The sequence below is a fragment of the Chiloscyllium punctatum genome, chromosome 14 (assembly GCF_047496795.1).
Source record: "Chiloscyllium punctatum isolate Juve2018m chromosome 14, sChiPun1.3, whole genome shotgun sequence".
Taxonomy (NCBI): domain Eukaryota; kingdom Metazoa; phylum Chordata; class Chondrichthyes; order Orectolobiformes; family Hemiscylliidae; genus Chiloscyllium; species Chiloscyllium punctatum.
Genome location: NC_092752.1, coordinates 10,868,749 through 10,890,845, shown reverse-complemented (window position 1 = coordinate 10,890,845; position 22,097 = coordinate 10,868,749). Strand labels below are relative to the sequence as shown.

The window sequence follows — 22,097 nt, the reverse complement described above, 5'->3', positions numbered from 1 at the left end:
TCAGGAAGTCTAAGTAGCGGTTGCAGTATGAACTTCAGTATGCATGCTTAATCTGGAGATATGGATTGTGATGATAGAGATTTCAATGCCTTTTTCCATCACATGGCTGACAGGGAATCTCTCACACTTTTACTGCCTGCCATGGTGTACATCATGTCTATCCACAATTGAGTTTCTGCGATTTTTAGTGCTGGTTACAAAAAGATTTTAACAGAAGCCAATCTTGCCCACTGGCCAAAGCTCCAAATCAAAATGACCAGAATGTTTTTTGCATGTTCACAGAGAGTCTTCAAATTGAGTTTGTTTAATTTGGCAGATAGGTTCTAACACACATGTTAAAGACCTGTACCTGTCAAAATAGTTAACTTACTGATTGTTGTAATTAATGAAAGTATTTAATGGATCCACTTTATTCCTGAGCATAACTCTTTCATTGATTTAAAATCAGGTTCCTCCAAATGGAATGTTGGACTTGTTTAATAAAATGGTTTTTTTTGGTTTAACCTATTTGTATCTTTATAACATAACTGAGGCAGGTAACCATTCATAAATACATTAATTAAATACTTTAGCCAAATAAAACTAACTAAATTCTATGATGCCACCTCCCCTCCAATGTGTTTGTTCATACAGGCTTTTTTGTTTGAGGTTACATATTTCAATTGAATTGTGAATTCCCAATCTTGCCCCAAGTGGAAACGCTCCAATATTATTTAAAAGTAAAATGTTTCTTGATAAATAAACATGTCTTTGTAAGGAAAGCTAGACTTCCCTGATTCTGAGTAAATTAAATCAGCATCCTCTTCACTGTAAGCTTGCCCATTCCCCAACATTCAATCAGGAACATTAACTATTCCATTGCACAGAGAGAAAGTGAGGACTGCAGATGCTAGAGATCAGAGTCAAGAGTGTGGTGCTGGAAAAGCACAATAGGTCAGGCAGCATCTGAGGAGCAGGAGAATTGACGTTTTCAGGCATAAGCCCTTCATTTGGAATGAGACAACATTCCAAATGAAGGGCTTATGCCCAAAACGTCGATTTTCCTGCTCCTTGGATGCTGCCTGACCTGCTGTGCTTTTCTATTTCATTGCACAGCACGACAGTGAAGAAACATTAAGTCACCATAGCCCCAGAACACCATAGGGATGTTCTCACATTAGAAAGAGATGACAAGTAGTGGGTTTAAGTGAGGGTCACCATGCCTCAGGCAAGGGCGAGTTTAAGAAGACAGGACCTTCATGGTAATCTCAGCTGGTGCAAGAATTGAACCAATACTGTTGACATTATTCTGCAGAGTAAACCAACCACCCAGCCAACTGAGATAACAATCCCATATACAATATATGCAAAAAGAACTGGAAAAACACATATATAACTGTTTATTGCAACGGTGATTGATCAATAAAATTAATACTCTAAGCATACCTGCAGCAGACTTTAAAACATATGGGGGAACTTTGAAATTCCAATGCGGACAGTCTGAAGTCATACAGAACCAACTATACATGGTCCTTTTAATTATCAAAACTATTACGAATAAAGATTTTGGCTTGACCATTTCCAAACTTCGCACATCCTTTCAAAATTCAAAATTCTTAAGATGGATCCCCTTGTTGCTGTGCACATGCCATGTTGTGATAGGTGGCGCATCCTTAAGAGGTACCTGAAAGAACTGCACAGAAGCCAGTATCCCCTCAGCAAGTCACCTTTATTTAAACGTGGAGATTCCTTGACAATGATCCAACTCTCCCGCAGAGCTAGGTTTCAGAATGAACAGGATGGCTGACACTCCTGTTGCTATCTGTCAGGGAGAAAGTAAGGACTGCAGAGTTGGAGATCAGAGTCAAAAAGTGTGACACTGGAAAAACACAGCCAGTCGGGCAGCATTCAAAGAGCAGGAGAATGAACGTTTTCAGCATAACCTCTTCATCGGGATTGCAAACATTCCTGATGAAGAGCTTATGCTCAAAATTTCAAACCTCCTGCTCCTCGAATGCTGCCTGACCAGCTGTGCTTTTCCAGTGCCACACTTTTTGACTCTTGGTATCTATCAGCCGGGACTCCCTGAGTAGACCAGATTAACAGCCCCAATCAGTGAACTCGTGTTCTGCGAGGTTCACCTGGCTGACCTCATTGCAATCATTATATCTCTCTCCCCTTAATCCGAGGACATAAGCAAGCTTGTTTTTTTGTAGCTCCTCCTGGGGTGTTTTAGCACCAGGTCAGGTTTCTCCAACTCTGCTTCTGACACGGATGGCGTGCAACATCACGGAAGAAATACATTCTCTTCTTTAGGAGGTAAAGTTGTCAAGGTAGCAACATCCACTGTGTCTATCTCAGGCTCCAAGGTATCTTTAATGCTTGACAGAGATGGAGAACTCACAGGTTCTGGAACAGTCAGAAAGGCAGTCAAGAGCTGGGCACATTTTACTCCTGCACCGCGAGTTTGCAGTTTTCATATGGTCCACATGCTTGTTCAGTACCATCACAATAATCGAACTTCACACATCACTGGGCATGACCTCGCATCGACTGTGCCTCTTACCATACAGGGAAATTCCTAAAACAAACTTTATCTCCTGAAGTAAGTGTTTCGCTTGCTTAGCAGAGTATTGTGTCAGGCGTTGCTGTTCCTGATGCTTCACCACCCCCCACAAACCACCGCCCAACCCCCACCCTCCAAAGTCTGGGAAGATCAGATTTAACCTGGTGTTTTAGTTTTCTCCCCATTATCAAATCTGCTGGAGCTATCCCTGTAGCTGCATGAGGGATGGTCATATAATCAAACAGGAACCATGACAATTTGGTATCTAGTCAAGGTGTAGGCTGTTCCTTCTAGCCTGTGTTCTAAGTTTATACTGCTCTTTTTGCCAGACCATTGGATGGTGGATGGTGTGGAGCTGCCCTTATAAATTAAATATCATTTGACTTTAGGAAGTACTCAAATTCCCTGCTGGTAAACAATGGCCCATTATCTGTGACCAACACTTCCTGAAGTCGGTGTATTGCAAAAGATGTGCAGTTTTTCTATCGTCCCCATGTTTGATGAATAACCTCTATGCACATCCTGCTACTTTAAGTGGACATCCATAATGAACAAGAACATTGAACCCCAACATGTAACTGAGTTTAGAGTTTACCCTGCCATTCTCACAAATGTGGGGGAGCTGCTTGCCGTAATTTTTATCCTTATTGGCACTCTGGGTACTGCCCCATCAACACGGCGCTAACTGCATCCAATCCTAGCCACAAGATATAACTTCTTGCCAACATCTTTACTTTGGAAACCTCTCAATGACCCTGGTGGAGTTCAGCCAGTATCTAGCAGCAGCCTTTGCTTGAGACAATCACTCTTGTTCCCCACAATAATATTCCATCCTCTAATGTGATCTGGTCTCTCTGGGTCCAAAAAAGGTTTCAGTTCTATTTGTGACAGCCCTTTGGTTCTCCCTATCACCACGTGCTGTTTCAGCTGTGCCAGGAGCTGGACACACTTCTCGCTGTGACTAGAAGTGTGACCAGAAAATTTAAAACCATTACGGACTCCTCCAGTGGCTGTACAACTGGTGGTGTACCGGCCAGTGGGAGGCGGCTCAGTGCACCTGTGTTTGCTACTTGGCCTCCCGGACAGTGTTCTAACTTGTAATTATTCGCACTTAGTAATACAGCCCACCACTAAATATAGCCTGAGCTACAGGCAGCATTTCCTTGTGCTCTTTAAGAAAACCTAGCAGGGGTTTGTGGGCCATTATTAACACAACTTTACATTCACAAAAGCATTGGTGGAACTTCCTAATTCCAAATATGACCATCAAACTTTCTTTTCCTTTCTGAGCATATTTACACTCTGCATTAACCAAAGTCATGGGTACATACATTATTGAGCATTCCTCTCCACTGGACTACCTATGAGCTAATGCTATCCCGATGCTGTACGGGGAGGCATAATATGTCAATACCAGGTCTCGCTTGGGGTCAATAGTGTGCCACTACCTTCGAGGATGACAGCTGTTTCTTCACTTCCCTGAAAGCTATGGCTTGGCCATGCGACCACTTCCAAACCTAACTCTTTTTGAAGAGTTAATGCAGAGGTGCCAGAATGGATATCAGGTTATGTATGAGGTATTGATTATGAATCAATAGTCCAAGGAAAGATCTAAGCTCCTGCACAAACATGGGAGCAGGAGCACCTTTGATTTCCCTTGTTTTATCTTCCGATGGGTGTAGAATTGGGGTGCCTGAAATACACATATTTCCTCTTCTAAGGTGGATGTTCACCTTGGAGAAATGTCTAAGGACTATCACCAAGTTCGCTAAGTGCTCCTTATTGGTCTTTCTTGTTATTAACACATCAACTAAATAAATGGTTACCTGGGGCAGACCTTGTAAAATGTTGTCCACCATCCACAGAAACATTACACAGGCTGACGATACCCCAAGTGACAGTCTCGTACATTGGTTCAAACCCTTACAAGTATTAATTGTAGCATACTTCTGGGAATTCTCATCTAACTGTAATTGTAGTGACACATGGCTCATGTGAATGACGGCCCTCCGCCAGCTTTGGCTTCAGCTAGTAGACACTTTTGCACGGTTACATCATTAATCCCATATATCAAACAGTCTCCCAGCATCTCATTAAGGATTAAACCAAAGTCACATGCCTCTGTCAGTCATCTTAACCGAGTCAAAACTCCTAATACAGATACCCTTGGTTCTCAAATTGTCAAGTAAAACCGATAGCATCACAGAATTAGAGGAGTCTTGGGCTCATAATATTCCTTAGCTATATATGTCAACTCTTGAAAGGTTTTAGTATCTGGTGTCTCAGGGAAAGTTAGCCTCCAATAACCAAAAAAGCTACGGGTCCACAAACTGTCCAAAGAATTACTCACTGATTAGATTAGATTCCCTACAGTGTGGAAACAGACCCTTCAGTCCAACCAGTCCACACCGACCCTCTGTAAAGTAACTCACCCAGACCCATTTCCCTCTGTCTAATGCACCTAACACGACAGGCAATTTAGCATGGCCAATTCACCTGACCTGCACATCTTTGGACTGTGGGAGGAAACCAGAGCACCCACAGGAAATTCACACACACATGGGGAGAATGTGCAAACTCCACACAGACAGTCACCCAAGGCTGGAATTGAACCTGGGACCCTGGTGCTGTGAGGTAGCAGCGCTAACCGCTGAGCCACCATGTTTTTCATCTGCCCCAAACTCATTTGCCTGGAAGAAAATATCACCATCTTTCCACATTCTGGGCACAGTCTTTGCTGGCAAGATTGAATGAGTCAAGCTTCTGTAAATATATGGCTTAGTTCGAGGCATTCAGAAGCCTTTAATGATATATTTGTTTCAGTTACTTATAATACAATGCTATACGTAACCATTAACTAGCACTGTGTGTAGTGTAACCCTTGTATGTACTAACAAACAGTGGAAAAGTACTGAGTACATCTGACTTGTAAAGATGTGCTGATGTGACCACACGATAGGAAAAAAAAATCGTTAACGCAGATCAGAATGTGCTAGACTGTTTCGCGCGCAAGAGGAGGTCACGTGGAGACTGTTTCGCGCGCAAGAGGAGGTCACGTGGAGACTGTTTCGCGCACAAGAGGAGGTCACGTGGAGACTGTTTCGCGGGCAGAAGGAGGTTACATGGGGTCAGACATCTGGGAACGCGAGACGGCGGAGAATGGAATCAGATCAACAGCCAATCAGAAGACAATCCCACCTCAGTGATTGTATGACGTTCTGTACTGTATAAAAGACTGGGTCGGGGACAGGAATAAGTTGGACTTTGTGAACTGACACACTTTGCTGTTTGTCAGGGATGGGAAGACCTAGACCCAGAGCTTTGTATACTTTATCCACTTACTGCTAAAATAAACTAAGAGTTTGAGACCAAATATCTTCTCCTATTGCTTCATTGAAAGAACATGCAGGACTCAGCTCACACATAGAGGAAAGTAAGCTGGTAGATTGAGCCAAAGTCCAACACTTCCCAAATAACAACATGATGCCAGAAATGCTTACTCCAATTCAAAGACTAGAATTATGAATGAGTTCTTTCAGGAACGTGGTTTGCTCCCCTTGCCACTGAAATAACTCCACAGAGGGGGGTATGCCATCACCAAGTCACCCTCTTTTTACACATGGAGAGAATCCTTGACACTGATCCAGCTGCCTCAGAGACAGCTCAAAGAGTGAACAGGATGTCTGACACCCCTGTTCTTAACTGTCAGCCAAGGCTTCCAGATTAACAGCCCCAATCAAGGAACTCATATTCTATGAGGTCAATCTGGCTGACTTAAGGTACTGCAAGGCGTGTAATAATTGTAATGAAGAGCTACTCATATCGGAATTGTTTGAAGAAAAATAACCATGATCTTTTGCATCTTCATCCTTCTTGTTTTACATGACACAAGGATAATGGAGTTACTGACTGAGCATAATTTGCAGCCAATAGGATTTAACAGGCTGGTTCAAGCTCTGGTAAAGCATTTTCAGGACAAGCATTCTATCTCCATTGTTTCATTAATTTTCATTTGGCTAACATCTCAAGCGGAAATCATAAAGAAGCTTTGGACTTTGGGAAAACATAGGCATTATCTCACCCTTAAAAATGTCTGACTTAAAGATCAAAGGCAGCACATTAATGTGGTCCACCAACTGCCTTCTGAAATGGCTTAGTCACTCGGTATGAGACCACATTAGGGATGAGCAACAAAAGCTAGACTTGCCAGCAATGCCCACATCCCACAAATGAATAAAGAAATCCATTGAACCCACTACTTTCAAAATTAGAGTGAATGGAAGAAAATATCACCATCTTTCCACATACTGGGCCCAGTTTTTGTGTGTATTTGCTTTTTTTGATTTTGTGGATCTCTGTATGTGGTCTGTGAGCATCTGTGCTTGTCACTGTATGTTAGAGCATCTTTGTATCTTTCTGTCTGTGTCTGCGCGGGTACTATATTTGTGCGTGTACCCATGTCTCTGTGTGTGTGTCTCAGGTAGGTATTGGTTTCTGTACTGGTTCTGCTTGCCTCGCATGCTCTAGGACCCGGGGGAAGCGCTGTGCGCCCGGGCTACGCTCGGCACGTCAGTGATTGAATATACACGGAAGAGGAGGAGGCGGAGGCTGTAGCCACTCAGTGAGGTACAAAGAGCTTGGTATTCACCTTTAAATCCGTCCATTTAAAAATACACTTCCCACTCCCGGCGCTGGTTCTAATGGATACAACCTTCTACCTGAACACAGAAGTGGACATCAGTCAGCGGGTTTAAGCTGACAAGGCAGGTAACAGGAGTAATTCTCAACATGTTTGTTTCTCTCTCTCTCTCCTTTCCCTGGCTTGCTGCGTACGTTTATCTAGAAAGTGTCAGGTGGCGCATAGACACTGGATCTGTGTGTGTATCTGAAGCACACTGACAGGCCCCATTGCTGCCACTTCCTGGGAGAAATAGACCTCCCCTTAACACACACACACATAGAGTAAGGATCTTGCTGAGGTGCAGACTTTGACGGGACGGGTTTGTCACGGACTGTTGTCGTTAAATATTGAGAATAAAATTGTATCACTGACTCTCCACAATAAGACATGTATCCACGTTGGGTCCCGTCTGGGGGCAGAGCGCAAGCGCGGTGCTCTGTGGCATACGCACTGAAGGTGGTAGAAATTGTATTGCAATTAATTGAATGTATATAAAATCCATCTCACAACAGTACTGCTTCCCTTTTTGTTACTTTGCAGCCACAGGGAGGCAGATAGCCCATGTATCACTTTATCAGGGTAGTGTTACATTTGTAATTCTGAAGCCAGGGTTGTTTGTGGATCTTATTCAAAGGCTATCCCACATCCAAGAACAAATAAGATGGCACTTATGTATTGTGTTGTTGTTGCCTGACACACTGACTGTTATAGCTGGAAGTAAGAGTCTCGCCACTTTTTCCCGCCCCACTCCCATGTGTTTTTTTCCAGTGTTTTACCCCGAGTGGTCTATATTCTGGCACCTGCTGGTTTCAGTGGATTTTCACATGTGACATTTCACCTGTAAGATCTAGCAGTTGATTTTAATGCTCCTGTAACTTTTTTGAACAGCACCCTGATCTGATGTTCCCCTTCATTGAACAGGATTTGTTATGTATTGTTTTCAGTCGACACTGTGCAGTAGATGGTTTCAGCTGACGCTACTTGAGTGCTCAGTGGGGCGGGCAAAGTTGCAATTTATTTTAAGAACTCCACTTCCGCGCAATACATTTTGTTCTAGGACGCTTGAGAAATGTAATTTATTTGTATTTATTTTCATTGTCATTGTACAACTGTACATGCCAGAGGAAAAAAACAACTATTGTATCTGCATAAGAGGGCTGGCACATTTTGAAAGCTACAAGACTCCGAAAACAAAAGGACACCGGTCAATCAAATAATCAATCATATGATTGAAATAAGAAGCAGAGTCAGAATGTCTGGAGGAACTCAGTGCTGACAGTATCCTTAGGGAGAGAGAAACAAAGTTAACATCTTAGTCCAGGTCATATCACTGTACAGTGTGAAGTGACAACTACATTATTTGGACAAATAATTTCCAGTCCAACACCATGGTTTGCTCCAAGGTAGGGTGGCCTGACTGCCCAAGGTGCTAGATTCGGATAGCTGAAGAAGGAACATTTTATTCCAAACGTTAACTCTCCTTATCTCTCCCAAAAATGCTCCCAGACCTGCTGAGTATCTCCAGCAATGTCTGTTTGTTTGTTTCACGGCCCAATCTTCGCTCCTTCCACCCTTTTTTTTGGGTTTGGTCGAACCAGCATCAGGCCAGCTTTCCGCTCAGAAAGACCACTGTCACAGTTCTCTTTCCCCCTCGCCGCCAGTGGTGCCTGGCCATCAGGGCGAGACAGACTGGAACCTGGGCACAACTGGAGTCCCTTTCGTAGCCTTGTTTGCTAGAAAACGTTCAGTGTCTATTTAAGGACATAAAACATTGAGCTGAGGATCTGAAACGGAAATTGCTGGAGAAATTCAGCAGGTCTGGCAGCATCTGTAGAGGAGAAGCAAGGCGCTTCTAAAGGGGAGTCAGAAACATGAATTCTGTTTTCTTGGCCATCACTGTAGCTGGTAGAATTTGAATTCAGTAAGCATCTTGGAATTAAAAATCTAATAATGACTATGAATCCATTGTCAGGATTTCCTTTAGGGAAGGAAACTGCCATCTTTGCCTAGTCTGGTCTATATGTAACTCCAGACCCACAGTAATGTAGTTGACTCTTAATTGCCCTCTGGGTAATTAGGGATGGGCAATAAATGCTGGTCTGGCCAGTGACTCCCACATCCTGTGAACGGATAATAAAAACGATCCTTCCCCACTGTTTTTCGGGGTTTTTTTTGCTGTTCTGCTCAGCTACTGCAACCATTGGGGGCATTCAATCCCGCATTGAGACTCCCTGCAGTTTCCGCTCACTGCACAACCCTCGTTCTGTCACTGATGAGGTTAAGTGTCTGGAACTAATGGAATGCCGAAAGATGATTATTGCGCCCTTTGACCAGTGACATAAAACAACACGCTTCATTCATGGTGACAATATTTGTTTTATTCCGTAATAAACCGCCTACGGTGCTATACGTATTCGGGGACAAAGTTCAGTCCAACACTGCATCATGACACCAATGTGTAGGCAGCAGAGCTCTCTCACTCTCCGCCCTTCAGTGTTTGGGGGGCGGGTGATGTCCTTTTCTGGTTCCCAGGAGCTTTTTTTTCTGAACTTCCTGATTTTTTTTTTTCTCTCCCGACCGTAAATTGCGCTGAGAGGAAAATGTATCGCAGGCGCTGAACAGAAAGCAAAGAAGAAGCTCTGAGCAGCAAGTTCCGCTCAGCATTTGGAGCGAGAATAGGCTTCGGCTTTAGCAGAAAGATGCGAACTTTTTAAAAAAAGTGTTATCTTCTCCCTCTTTACAAAAGAAATTGGAAAGTCATGTTTTTTTTAATTTGTGCTCGAGATAATTGTTGGGAAAGTCTGCTGGTAAAAGTATTTTTTTGATTTTTGCAGATCACACTTTAATCCTGCATAATATTCCCAATTCGCCCACTTTCCGCGAGATTAAACTTGATGGGTTGACACGGCTGTGACTAATCGTGTTGTATCCGCTAATATGACTTGACATTAATGCGTAGATTGGAAAAGAGGAGATATATAGCCAGTTCCCATGTTGTGTTGACTTGAGTTTCAGAAGCTGAGGGTTGATTACATTATATTTTTACTTGCAGAAAGGTCCATCTCACTGATTTTTGAACTGAACAATTTTAAAACACCTATTTTTTTTTTAAAAAATCAGAATGCTGGAGAAACTCAGCAGGTCCGTGGAGAGAGAGGAAAAGAGCTAACGTTTAGAGTCTAATATGACTTTCTCTTCCAATTAAAATCATTAACTCAGCTTCTGTGGAAAGAGAAACGATCAGACCTGCTGGGTTTCTCCAGTATTTTCTGTTCTTACCCTTTCTTTACAAGAAAAAAATGAAGTTCTTGTCAAACAAAGTCTCTCGCAGCTCTCAGCTGAAAAAAAATCTCAGCGGTCCTATATACCGAAGTTTCAAATCATCAGTTTCTCTTCAGAATTCGTCACTCACTGGAGGACACCATTCAGCCCAACACACGCATCAGCTCTTTTGAGAGGGCACTTTAATCAATCCCACTCTAGTGCAGTTTCCATCGTTCTGCACGTCTTCAAATATTCATCCAATTCCCTTTGGAAAGTTAACCATTGAATCTGCCACCTTTTTCGGGGCAGTGCACTCCATTAGACGTGCTGCATAAGATAATACTGGAGACATGTCTAAATTTAAAAGTTCAAGGATGTTTCATGAAAATACAAGCTTGAAATACTACAAGTAAGGAATCGTTCCTGGGAAGATTGTTTTTTAAGAGTGAACTCGCCTAGGAAGGGATTTCTAGGAATTTGATCCAGCGACAGTGATATCGTTGCAAGTCTGAATGCCCTGTGATTTAGAGTAGAAGTCACCAGGCAGTGAAGGGAGTCAGTGTTATACAGTTATTCAGGGCATTGCTGAGACCACATCTTGAATACCACACGTTTTTGGTTTCCCTATTTAAGGAAAGGTGGTCAGGAGGAGGTTTACGAGATTGATACCTGGAATGAGTGACCTGCCTTAGGAAAGTTTGGACAGACTGGGCTTGTTTCCACTGGCGTTTAGGGGGTGACTTGATTTGAAGTGTTTGAGATGCTGAATGGTGTTGACAGTTTGGACACTGGAGAGGATGTTTACTCTTGTGGTGAGTCCAGAACTAGGGCAAACTGTTTTAAAGTTAGGAATTGCTCTCTTGGGACAGAAATAAGGGGAATGCTTTTCTTTCTCCGAGGGCTATGTGATTTTGAACTCGTGTCTTGGAAGGTGTTGAAGGCGGTGGTAGATATCCTTTTTATGTATGGGAGTGATTGGGAACGTGGAATTGAAACAAGCAGATAAGCCATAATCATCTTGAATGGTGGAGTAGAGTAGGTTTGACAAGTTGAATGGTCTGGCCCTGTTTCTTGTTAGTATTTTTTTTGTGTGTATAAAGATGCCAAGCATATGGGCGGCTTGGTCCTGGGTGGCGTCGAGCTGCTAGAATCTTGGAACAGAACTCAGGCAAGTGGAGGGAGGTATTCAATCACACCCTTGAGCTGTCTTGATGATGCTGTGGGGAGTGTGGTACTCAAAAACAAAAGTGTACAGTTATCTCTGTGTTTTTAAAGCAAAAATAGAGTATTAACACCCCAGGCAGTGAACACGCGAAGTGGCAGGAAGGACATTTCTGGGGCGAGGGTGAATGGGCATACGGCTGTGGCGTCTTTTTCCAGCGCGGCATTGCAGTTCCCTGTGAGCTTGCTTGATTCCATATCTCGGCTGCTGCGATTTGCAGGGAACTATTTATTTCTGCAGTTGAATGAATGAACGAACGAATGTATTTGTTGGCTGTGTCCTTTTTTATTTTCTTGTTTGTAAAACCGCCTCCTCCGCCAGCCCAAAACACGTTAGTCATGACACGGTGACTGAGTCTGCAGCCGGAGGTTGAATGCAGTCTGCAGACACAGGGCTGCGGTGCTTATTTTTTTTGTGTTGTTGCAGTGATTCAAGGAAAGCTCAGCGTGATGTGGCGGTGTTCTGGAACTAAACAGAGACGCGCCACACCCGGGTTAGACGACCCTATTTGCAGCAACTGAATTGCCTATTTTTAACCTTTTTTATATACATCTTACCTTCCTACCGATTTTAAAACACCCTTTTATTGTTTGTTTGTCCAATGCTCTTTGAACGGCGTTAATGCCCTCAGGGTTGTGGCTGTGGGGACATGCAGTCGCGAGCCAGACACTACTCCATCCTGTACTGTGCACGTTTGAGATACCAGTTCAGACGGCTGCTCAGGGAATCTTGTTTCACTTTTTCTGGACTTCAGAATTTTTTTTTTATTTATAAAAATGTTTTGAAAAGCATTTGCCGTGAATTTAAGAGCGCTCACCAGTATCATTATTGACTTCCCCTTTTTATTAATCAGGTAGTTTGAAGTGAATGTGCACTGCATGAAACTAGCCTTGTTTTTCAATTACTCTCCCGTCCATTATCAGCCAGTTCCTATATTTAAAGTAATACCGAACAATTGTAGACATTTCTTTGCCCACACGCCACCCCTTCCCCAAACATTTGTAAACAACTAGTCTCTGAATTATCTTTGCTTGTTAGAATCCAAATAATTGAGAAATGCAAGTCTATCTACATTTCATCTGAAGTATTTAACCTCGATTTATTACATTCTATTTAGGATTGACCTAAATTGCATGTTTCGCAGGTACCTATCCTGCCAACCTTAACTTGTCATTTTTGATTTTTGAAAAGTTTTGGTACATTAACAGTGTGTTGTCACCATTTGTTTGCCCATTCATAAATGCTGGGAGTGAGCTATGTCACCGTAGTCTGATGAAATTACTGTCACAAATTTTGGGAGGGAGTTCCCGAGTTTAGACTCGGGGACAATGAAGAAATAGTGATGACGTTTTAAGACAGGATTGTGTGCACGTTGAGGGGGAGTTTGCAGATGGTGGTGCTCCCATGTGCCCTTATTTGTATATATTGCTGTGTGAATCTCTGACATTTGCTGGTGGTTTAACATTGTGAAAACCTTTTCTAGAAAAGCCTGATTATTCCATCTCAGTCTCTCTGACCTTTCATGTTCTCATTATCTGAAAACAGAAATAAGGCATTTTGTTGATGGACCTTGTTATGCCAGTATGGTTTGAGACTCTAGTATTCAGTGGAGCATCAATTCTATTGTATCTATATAATCCATTGTCCATGCCTGAATCTGTGGATTTCTGTTCATTCTGAATTTCTATAGTTCTGTGAAAACATTTTTCCTGTCCATTTTAATTCTCGACATTAGCTTAGTTTGAATTGTAATATTCTGCGCACTCATTAAATATATTTTAAAACCAAATTGCTTTAAACACTATTACGTTTTTGACAGAGTAATCATTGTGAACATATTTTGCAAATTTAGTTTCCCTTTTCTGAATAACAGTTTTTGAATTTGCTTTTCTAGTGTACTTGAAGACTGCACACTTGTAAGTACTGTGCAGGAAAATGTGTATTGCATTGTAAAATTTGCACAAGACGCATGGCTTCATTAGCAGAATAATAGAGACTGATTTTGAATTCAAAGGAGTCTGGATCAATTAAGCAAATGAGCTCAATAGTGGCTGATAGATTTTAATGTGAGGTACCAGGCAATAAGAAAGGGTGCATGTGATAACAGAATAATTGTTGGTAAATGCAGACCATGATAAGGATTTATATGTGATGGTTCACTATTCATTGAACGTATCCAGTTGTTAACATCACAAAGACCACCTATTTACAGCTCCTGCAATAGTTCATCAGCTGCTGAATCCCCCTCCTGATTTTAAACTCTCTGGACTTGACAATGTCCTTCTGGTTGTTCTTCCATCCAGATTTTAAAAACATGAACTTATCAAAAACATACCTGGATCACAATTCAAATCCCATTTGTTCATTTTTCCTTTTGCATCTTGGCGTGCATTAGTATCTATTTGACTAAAGTTTTTTTTTGTATATTTTCATTCTTTGATTCAAATTACTTCCTGGCCTTAATCCTGTGAGAGATCTCTGCATGTTCAACTGTGTGCTTCCAATTCCTCTATCTCCAGTAGTGACCATGTTTTAATGTATCCAGATCCTAAACTCTGGAATTTCCCCCTCCCTTGATGTCTTTGCCACCTTTCTGAGATTCTCCTTTAAAATCTATTGCTTTCCTTAAATTTATGGCCACCTGTTGTTAATGTCTAGTTAATCATCATGTTAAGTTTGTTAGTGCTTTTTATTTTCAATGTTTTCTAATAATTCGTCAGGGATGACATTGCACACTTCTGGAACAAGTGAGACTTGAATTTGGTCCTCTTTGCTCAAAGGTACTGACACTACCACAGCACCAAAAGAGCCCTAAGTATTTTTTTTATTTATGCTGAAATAGATGACACTAGCAGGGTCAGCATTTATTGACCATCTCTAATTGTCCTTGAGAAAGTCGTGGTAAGCTGCCTTCTCAAACCACAACAGTCCATCTACTGGGGTAGACCCACAATGCCCTTAGGCAGGGAATTCTAAGACTTGGATTAAGTGACACTGAAGAAATAGTGATTTATCTTTCCAAGTCAGAATGGTGAGTGGCTCGGAGGGAAACTTGCAGAAGGCTGTGTTCCAATGTATCCGCTACCCCTGTCTTTCTTAATGGCAGTGGTCATAGGTTCAGAAGGTACTGTCTAAGGATGTTTGGATTTTTGCACTACATGTTGTACCTTGTCCACACTGCTGCAAATGAATGTGCGTAGTGGAGGAACTGGGTTTTTGTGGATGTGGTGCTCAAACAGCTGTTTGATTGATTGTCTTGGATGGTGTCAAACATCTTGAGTGTTGTTGGAACAGCAACCAGCCACTCAACCAGCAAGTGGGGAGTATTCCATCACATTCCTGACTTGAGCCTTCTATATGAAAGGCAGGCTTTTGGGTTTCAGGAGATAAGGTACTCACCACAGTATCCCTAGTCTCTGACCTGCTGTTGTAGCCACTGTCTTTGTGACAAGTCCAGTTGAGTTTTTGTCAATGGTAACCCCTAGGATATTGATAGTGGGCAACAGTGCCTTTTATCTTAGGGATAAGAAGAAACACTGCCCTCGGGAATGTTATCGAACAAGGAGACCTTGGAATGTAGGTTCCTAGTTGAAAGTCAAATCGCAGGTGGACAGTGATTGGAAAAAGGTGTTTTGCAACCTTGTCTTTGGTCAGTGTATTGAGTATAGGAATTGGGAGGTCATGTTTTGGCTGTACATGAAATTGGTTAGGCCACTTTTAGAATACTCATTCAGTTCTGGTCTCCCTCCTATTGGAAGGATGTTGTTACACTTGCAAGGGTTCAGAAAATATTTACAAGGATGTTGGTGTGATTGGATTTGAGCTATAGGGAGAGGCTGAATAGTCTGGGGCTTTTACCCTTAGAGCACTGGAGGCTGAGGAGTGATCTTCTACAGGTTTATAAAATGAGGGTGAATAACCAAGGTTGAGTGTTGCTGAAAAAGCACAGCAGGTCAGGCAGCTTCCGAGGATCAGGAGAATTGACATTTTGGACCGGAGCCTTTTGTCAGCCCTGAAGGTGCAGGTTTAAGGTGAGAGGGGAAAGATTTAAAAGGGACCTAAGGGGAAAATGCCTCATGCAGAGGGTAGTGTGTGTATTCAGTGAGCTGTCAGGGGAAGTGGTGGAGGTTAGTGCAATTCCTATATTTAAAAAGCGCCTGGATGAGTATATGAATAGGAAGGGTTTCGAGGGATGCAAGTCAAATTCTGGCAAATGGAACTCAGTCAGATTAGGATGTCTGGTTGGCCTGGATAAGTTGGACCGAAGGGTCTGTTTCCATGCAAAATAATTCTATGAGATGGCTATTAATTGTCTGTGGACATATGCATATATGGAGCATCATGTGTCGGATGATATGGTAGGACTGAGGACATCCATAAATGTTCTCCATGAACTCAAAAAAAAAAAAGTCTTCGTTTCTTCTCTCTGGCTGACTTGAAATCTATTAACAGTTTCTCGATCTCTGGTTGTTCCCCTTGAACATGTGCTGTGAAAACAGTTTGACTGTACTAAGTTAAAAGTGCTACATAAATGTGAACTGTTGCAATGAATAGTGCTATCGTATGCTAAGTTGTGATTTAAAGTATTACCAAGAATGATCCACAATCTGAGGGAGATTATTGTAATCATGTGGTTGGATTTCTTTCCAACTCTTTTGTGTGAGGTAGAGATGTATTGCAAATGTAATCTTCTATAACTCCGGTAATTACTCTTTAAAAGAGTTGGTGTCAATGACAAAATATTTTTTAATTGTGTTTTCTATTTGTCAGGGAAGAAACTTTTGACCCTTGAGCATTTTCAGAAGTGGAGAAAAAGCTAAAAATAGAAACTAAAGCAGTATATTTTTGGGAAAGCTATTTTTCTCATTGCATTTTACCCATTCAGGAATCAAATCTTGCAATCAAATCCCTTGGACAATAGTTTCATAAGCTGCTTGGACACCCAAAAACATGTTTTGGAGTCAAATGCCCAGAGTGGAGCTCTGTAGCGTAAAGGAGCAGACATTCACCAAACTTCTTAAACAGCACCTTCCAAATCCATAAACACTGCCATCTCGAATGACGATTGCAGCAGACACATGGGAACACCACCAACTGCAAGTTCCCCTCCAAGCCACTCTCCATCCTGTTGGAAATAGATCACTGTTCCTTCACCTTTGCTGAGTCAAAATCCTGGAATTGCTTCCCAAAGGACATTTATAGGTCTACAGACAACAATGGACTGCAGCAGTTCAAGAAGCTAGCTCTCCACCACCTTTTTTCAAGGGCATTTAGGGCTGGGAAATAAATGTTGGCCCAGCCAGTGACCCTCTCATCCCATTACTGAATTTTTAAAAAAGTGACGTTGCAAGCAGATGTCTAGCTTTGCTTCATCCAGTTAAACATTTGGAGTGCAAATGTTAGACACTTTTTTTTTGATCATGCAGCATTGCCCTTTGAGAAGGGCGTTGCTTGCCATTGGCCACTTGGGTGTTTCTTCCTGGTGGTGGAAACTGAATAAAGATTTGTACATCTGTTGTCCTTCAGTGTCTCTTACCTGCACGCACACAACGTGGGTGCTGGGGAAAATATAAGCACTACTGCAATTAGGCGATAGGGTAGGGGGGAAAATAGAAAGGCAAAAGAAAAAAAAATTAACAGATTTAGAATCTCCTCCGTTCAAGAGACTGACTGACTGGCACCAGCCAGCTCAGAGTTAGTGTGTTCCTGCTACTGTTTTTAAAAAAAAAATGAAATTGAGCTGCCAGAGTCAATGAGATTAGTCCACTAAGGTTCTGCTGGATTATGGGAATTGCTTATTGTGAAGTTGGTCTCTAGTGAATCATTGTAGTATATAACATTGCTGCAATTACATCTTCTCAGTATAAGACATGGAGGTTCATCTCCTGACTTAGGAGCTTAGAACCAGCAAAAGTGGAAATGCCTTAGAATGGAATAAAATCTTGTCATTGAGCCCATTATCATCCATGGAAATCCACACCTAATCTATTTCTATGAATTCTTTTTGCCAATTGTACTCATTATCTTACTGGTTAAACTCAAAGAAGTCACTTGGTATATGCAAAGGAAGTGGAGGGTTATGGGCAAGGAGGCAGGAAAGTGAGGTTGAGGGTGTACAGTCGGTTCAGCCTTGATCTTATTGAAATGTGGGGTAGACTCTGGTCTGCATGGCCTACACCAGTTCTTATTTTTTAAGATTATCTGAATATTCTTGATTTGCACTTTCAATATTGCCTACTCTTGCACTCCCTATGTCCTATTTCCCTATCCCTGCTTGATTTAAAATGGTTAATCAAGAAATCCAGTCTTTTAAGGCCCTGAATTCCTTTGTGAAGTTAGGAGATGGAATTAGAATCCAATAGTTTGCACCTAAAAAAAAATCTGTGAATTAATTTTACAAAAAAATCCCTCTATTTAAAAGTCGACCACTCTGTATTTAACTGAGGCTTTGACTGCTTTAGAGGTTCTTCAGGTAAATACGTGCCATATGAAAAGGCATTCCCTCAGAAATAGCAAATTAAATTGCTTGTGGATGGGAATTGAGTTTGGTGACTAAAATGTGTTAAGGTTCACATGTAGATTTTCTTTTTTCTCGAAAGCCAGTCTGCTCTATCTTCTCCATTAATGATTCTGAAATCTGGATTTTGGAATGACTGAATCCTTGCTGACTATAACAAGGACACTTTTTTTTTGTTTTAAATTGTCATCATAAATCAAAGTTTTGTTCTTGTTGAATTTTATGGACCGTGTTCTGTTTGATTTTTATGACTGGAAATGTTTGGCCATCTGTGAAAAAGTGGAATTTTGTTTTTGACGAGGTGTCTGGGATTTGCATTAGTGGTTTTATGGAGAAAAACCTGTGACCATGACTCCATTTATTTTTAAGGAGAGCTTTAAATCAGTAACCATGCTCCCCTACATGGTTAGTTAAGAAATGGAAACTATTACCATGTTAGCCATTTAATATTACCTTTAGAAATATTCTCAGGCGGAGCAGTGCTTGTAAACAGTCCAAAGTAAAGGTTCCAGAAAGGTGTTTTTTTTCCCTTGCTCCTCAGATGCTGCCTGACCTGCTGTGCTTTTCCAGCACCACACTCTCTCGACTCTGATCTGCAGTCCTCACTTTCTCCAAAGTAAAGGTGACTCTGCACTGGTCTAATCTCAGTCACGCAACTTCCCAACTGTGAAATTTCTGTCGCTACCTTCTCCACTCCACTCCCCACCCATCACTACTCGTCAGCATTATAGTCTCCAGTTAATGCCTGAGTTTTAAGTGAAGGACTTCAGTCACTAATAATTGCATTGCGGTATCAGAACTTTTTGTGCTTATTGTTTTGAAACCATTTAAACTTTACAACAGCGGATCTTAAAAATTTTTTTTCTACACAGGGTTTTGAAAAGAACCCAATCCTATTGGCAATATTGCCAGTCATTCTGATCCAAGGCTCTGAGCAATGCTGGTAGCAGCTGAAATTGCAGTTATGTTTTGGTATCAATCACTGGTGACTTGTGATTGTTGGCAGCACTCTACCCCAATCATCTTTTTCTGTGTTCAGTCTTATGGCCTATCTAAGTCGCTGTATTTGAACACAAACCATGATTGAGTCTTTAAAGAGGCACTTGTCTTAACCATATAATGTAATTTGTAGCATGATAGCAATGGCTACAAGCTACGTTGACTAGTTAGATCTGATTTTACAAAGACAACAGGAGCTGGAGATGACACCTCTGACTCCATCAGGACTTTGTATTGGAGACCACCACCTCTGCTCTAAGACTGTGACATCATTGGATTGGGTGGAGCATAATTCAGTTTTAACATTAACTCTTTCAGAATCATTATTTTATACAACAAACACTGTCATTGGAAATGCAGTAATAAAGCCCACAGACTCTCAAGTCAAAAAGTAAAGGATGCACTTCAGGGTTGCGAGGATATCTCCACAAAACTTATGTATGGGGACCACAATTTCCCTTTTGGAGCAATGGCTGAGTGTTTGTGCTGGAACTAGTAAATGGGCTGACTGGAAGTGCTTTTGAGAAGGGTGCATGATGACTTTTCGGAATACTGATGAATAGCTCACATTTCAATAACATACATATTGTGTATATGTTGCAGGAATAAATTTTACTTATTACCCTCTCGGTTTATTGCATCCCTTCATCTCTGCAAAGTCATATCCTGTGCAGTACAAAGTGATTTTAAAATGTAATAAATTCCACTGCTTCTCTAATTGAAATATGATTGGCTATAATGAAAGACACTATTGTAAGAATTATATATAAAATGATTTAATAGCCTGAGAAAATTATAGGCTGATACCTTTTTTCAAATAAATCAGATATATTTCTTTCATACAACAATACAAGTTTGTATGCAGATAATGCAGCAGTTTAATGGCATTGGTGGCTTCTATCTCTCACTAGATTGATGTTCCTCTGATTTTTTTTTGTCAACTTCTTTAATTATTAATTTCTAGGTTAATAGTCGGTGTCAATGTAAACTCTGTACAGTCTCTGTTCTTGACTCAAAATTTTTCTCCATTTTGTCTCTAATAGCCAAATGGGGGACAATGATAAAAGCTTGCGTTTGAGAGAGACACAAAGATTGTATGCACTCTAACTTGATGCCTTGAAAAGTTGTATTTTTTAAAGTACAGTGGTTTTTCTGAGGAAAACAAAGATTGAGAGATGGGGAAACTGGCTGAAGGTGCTACACCATTTGTGTGGTGTTCCTTAACCTAGAATTACCACTCGGGTACTGGATTAGTAAGTATTGCATACTCCATTTACTTGAAAATCTCAAACGGGTTTACTTAGGAAACAAACTAATAACCACTGCATAACATATGCATGCATCCTCATTCTAGCATGCTGTTGCTTGGACTTCTCATGGCTGCTGGTCATGTGGTATCATCCTGGTCCTTAGCTCAGTGGCATATTTCTTCTCTGAAAGCAGTAATACCACAGGGTAAAGAAGACTCTGGGCTTTAGTCATCACTAAGTTGGAGGGCATGATTTGGAGGGTTAAGAGTGACTGATTTGGGACATAGGAGAGGTCGCCAAAAAGGGGTCAGTGAATAAGTGAGACCTGGGGCGAGTGCAGATAGAATAGGAAGGACGCTGATTTGTTTGAAGGCAACACTATGGACGTACTAAGGAAAGGAAGCTTTAGAAAACCACATTTTCTTTAACCTCTATTTTAACAGCAACAGATAGTCAGCTTTTGCTACACCACCTCGTAAATCCATTTGGGTGACATGGTGGCTCAGTGGTTAGCACTGCTGCCTCTCAGCACCAGGGATCTGGGTTCGACACTACCTTTGGGTTACTGTGCAGACTGCAGACAGACATTCTCTCCATGTGTGCATGGATTTCTCTAGGTGCTCTGGTTTCCTCCCACAATCTGAAGGTGTTCTAATTGCTAATTTGCCTATAGTATCTGGGAATGTGAAGACAAGGTAGATTAGCCATGGGAAATGCAGGGTTACTGGGATGGGGAGGATCTGGGAGGGATGCTCTTTCGGTTGGTTGAATGGTCTTCTTCCACACTGCGGTTTCTGTTCTATGAAAAGGGATCAAGAACATTCAACAGTATAGCTACTTTCTTTCATATCCTGTTTTCTTAACTCAATAAACAGTCACAAGTGCTCCACAAACATGCTGACTGACAAATTTGATACTAAACCACCAAAGGGAATGATACCAGCTGAAGTGCATCGTTAAAAGAGGAGACAGAAGGAGGGCAGAGTCCCAAAATAGCTGAAGACGTAGCCCACTGTCACAGGCTAAGGCAAATCACTGATGCACAAATGGCTTGAAAGGAGGCGTGCAGAAATCTGATGGTTCTGAAACTGATATGGCTTAGAGATAGGGAAGCATCAGAACGTAACAACTCGAAGCAGGATTAGGCCTTTGAGCCTGCTTCCCCTATTCAATGTAATGAATAATGATCCTCTCTATCTCCACGCCGTATTCTTGCTTTCTCCCCATACCCCTTGATGCCTTAAATCTAAGAATCTATCTATCTCTGTCTTGAGTACATTGTGACTTGGCCTCCACAGCCTTCTGTGGCAGAGGCAAGGCCTGGGAGAGATTCGAACAGAAGAATGATGGAGATAAAAGTAAATTGAAGAGTTAATGCAAAGGATTGAGAGAAACAGCAAGAGTCAGGAAAGAGAGAGACCCCATTCATCTTGTTGTATTGACAAACAAGGGAAGTTTTGTTCCACAGACGCGCATTTGCTGTTGAAATTTTCAATTGCTGGGTCTACATTTATGGTGGAATCCAGATTGTTACTACATTGTGCCATTGCTGATGGGAGGTGTGCAATGTGACAAATTTGCATGTTAATTTAGTCCCCACTATCAAACTATGTGAATTT

The 22,097-nt window shown here is 41.6% G+C and overlaps 1 protein-coding gene across 3 annotated transcripts in view; it reads left to right on the top strand.

Moving 5' to 3' along the window:
- Positions 1-7,151: 7,151 nt before the first annotated feature.
- ccser1 (coiled-coil serine-rich protein 1) overlaps positions 7,152-22,097 on the top strand; it is a 1,276,667-nt gene continuing 1,261,721 nt past the window's right edge. For all 3 annotated transcript variants that reach the window (XM_072583863.1, XM_072583864.1, XM_072583865.1), the window contains exon 1: positions 7,152-7,312. The gene's annotated coding sequence lies outside the window, so the exon portion shown is untranslated. The remainder of the gene's footprint in view (positions 7,313-22,097) is intronic.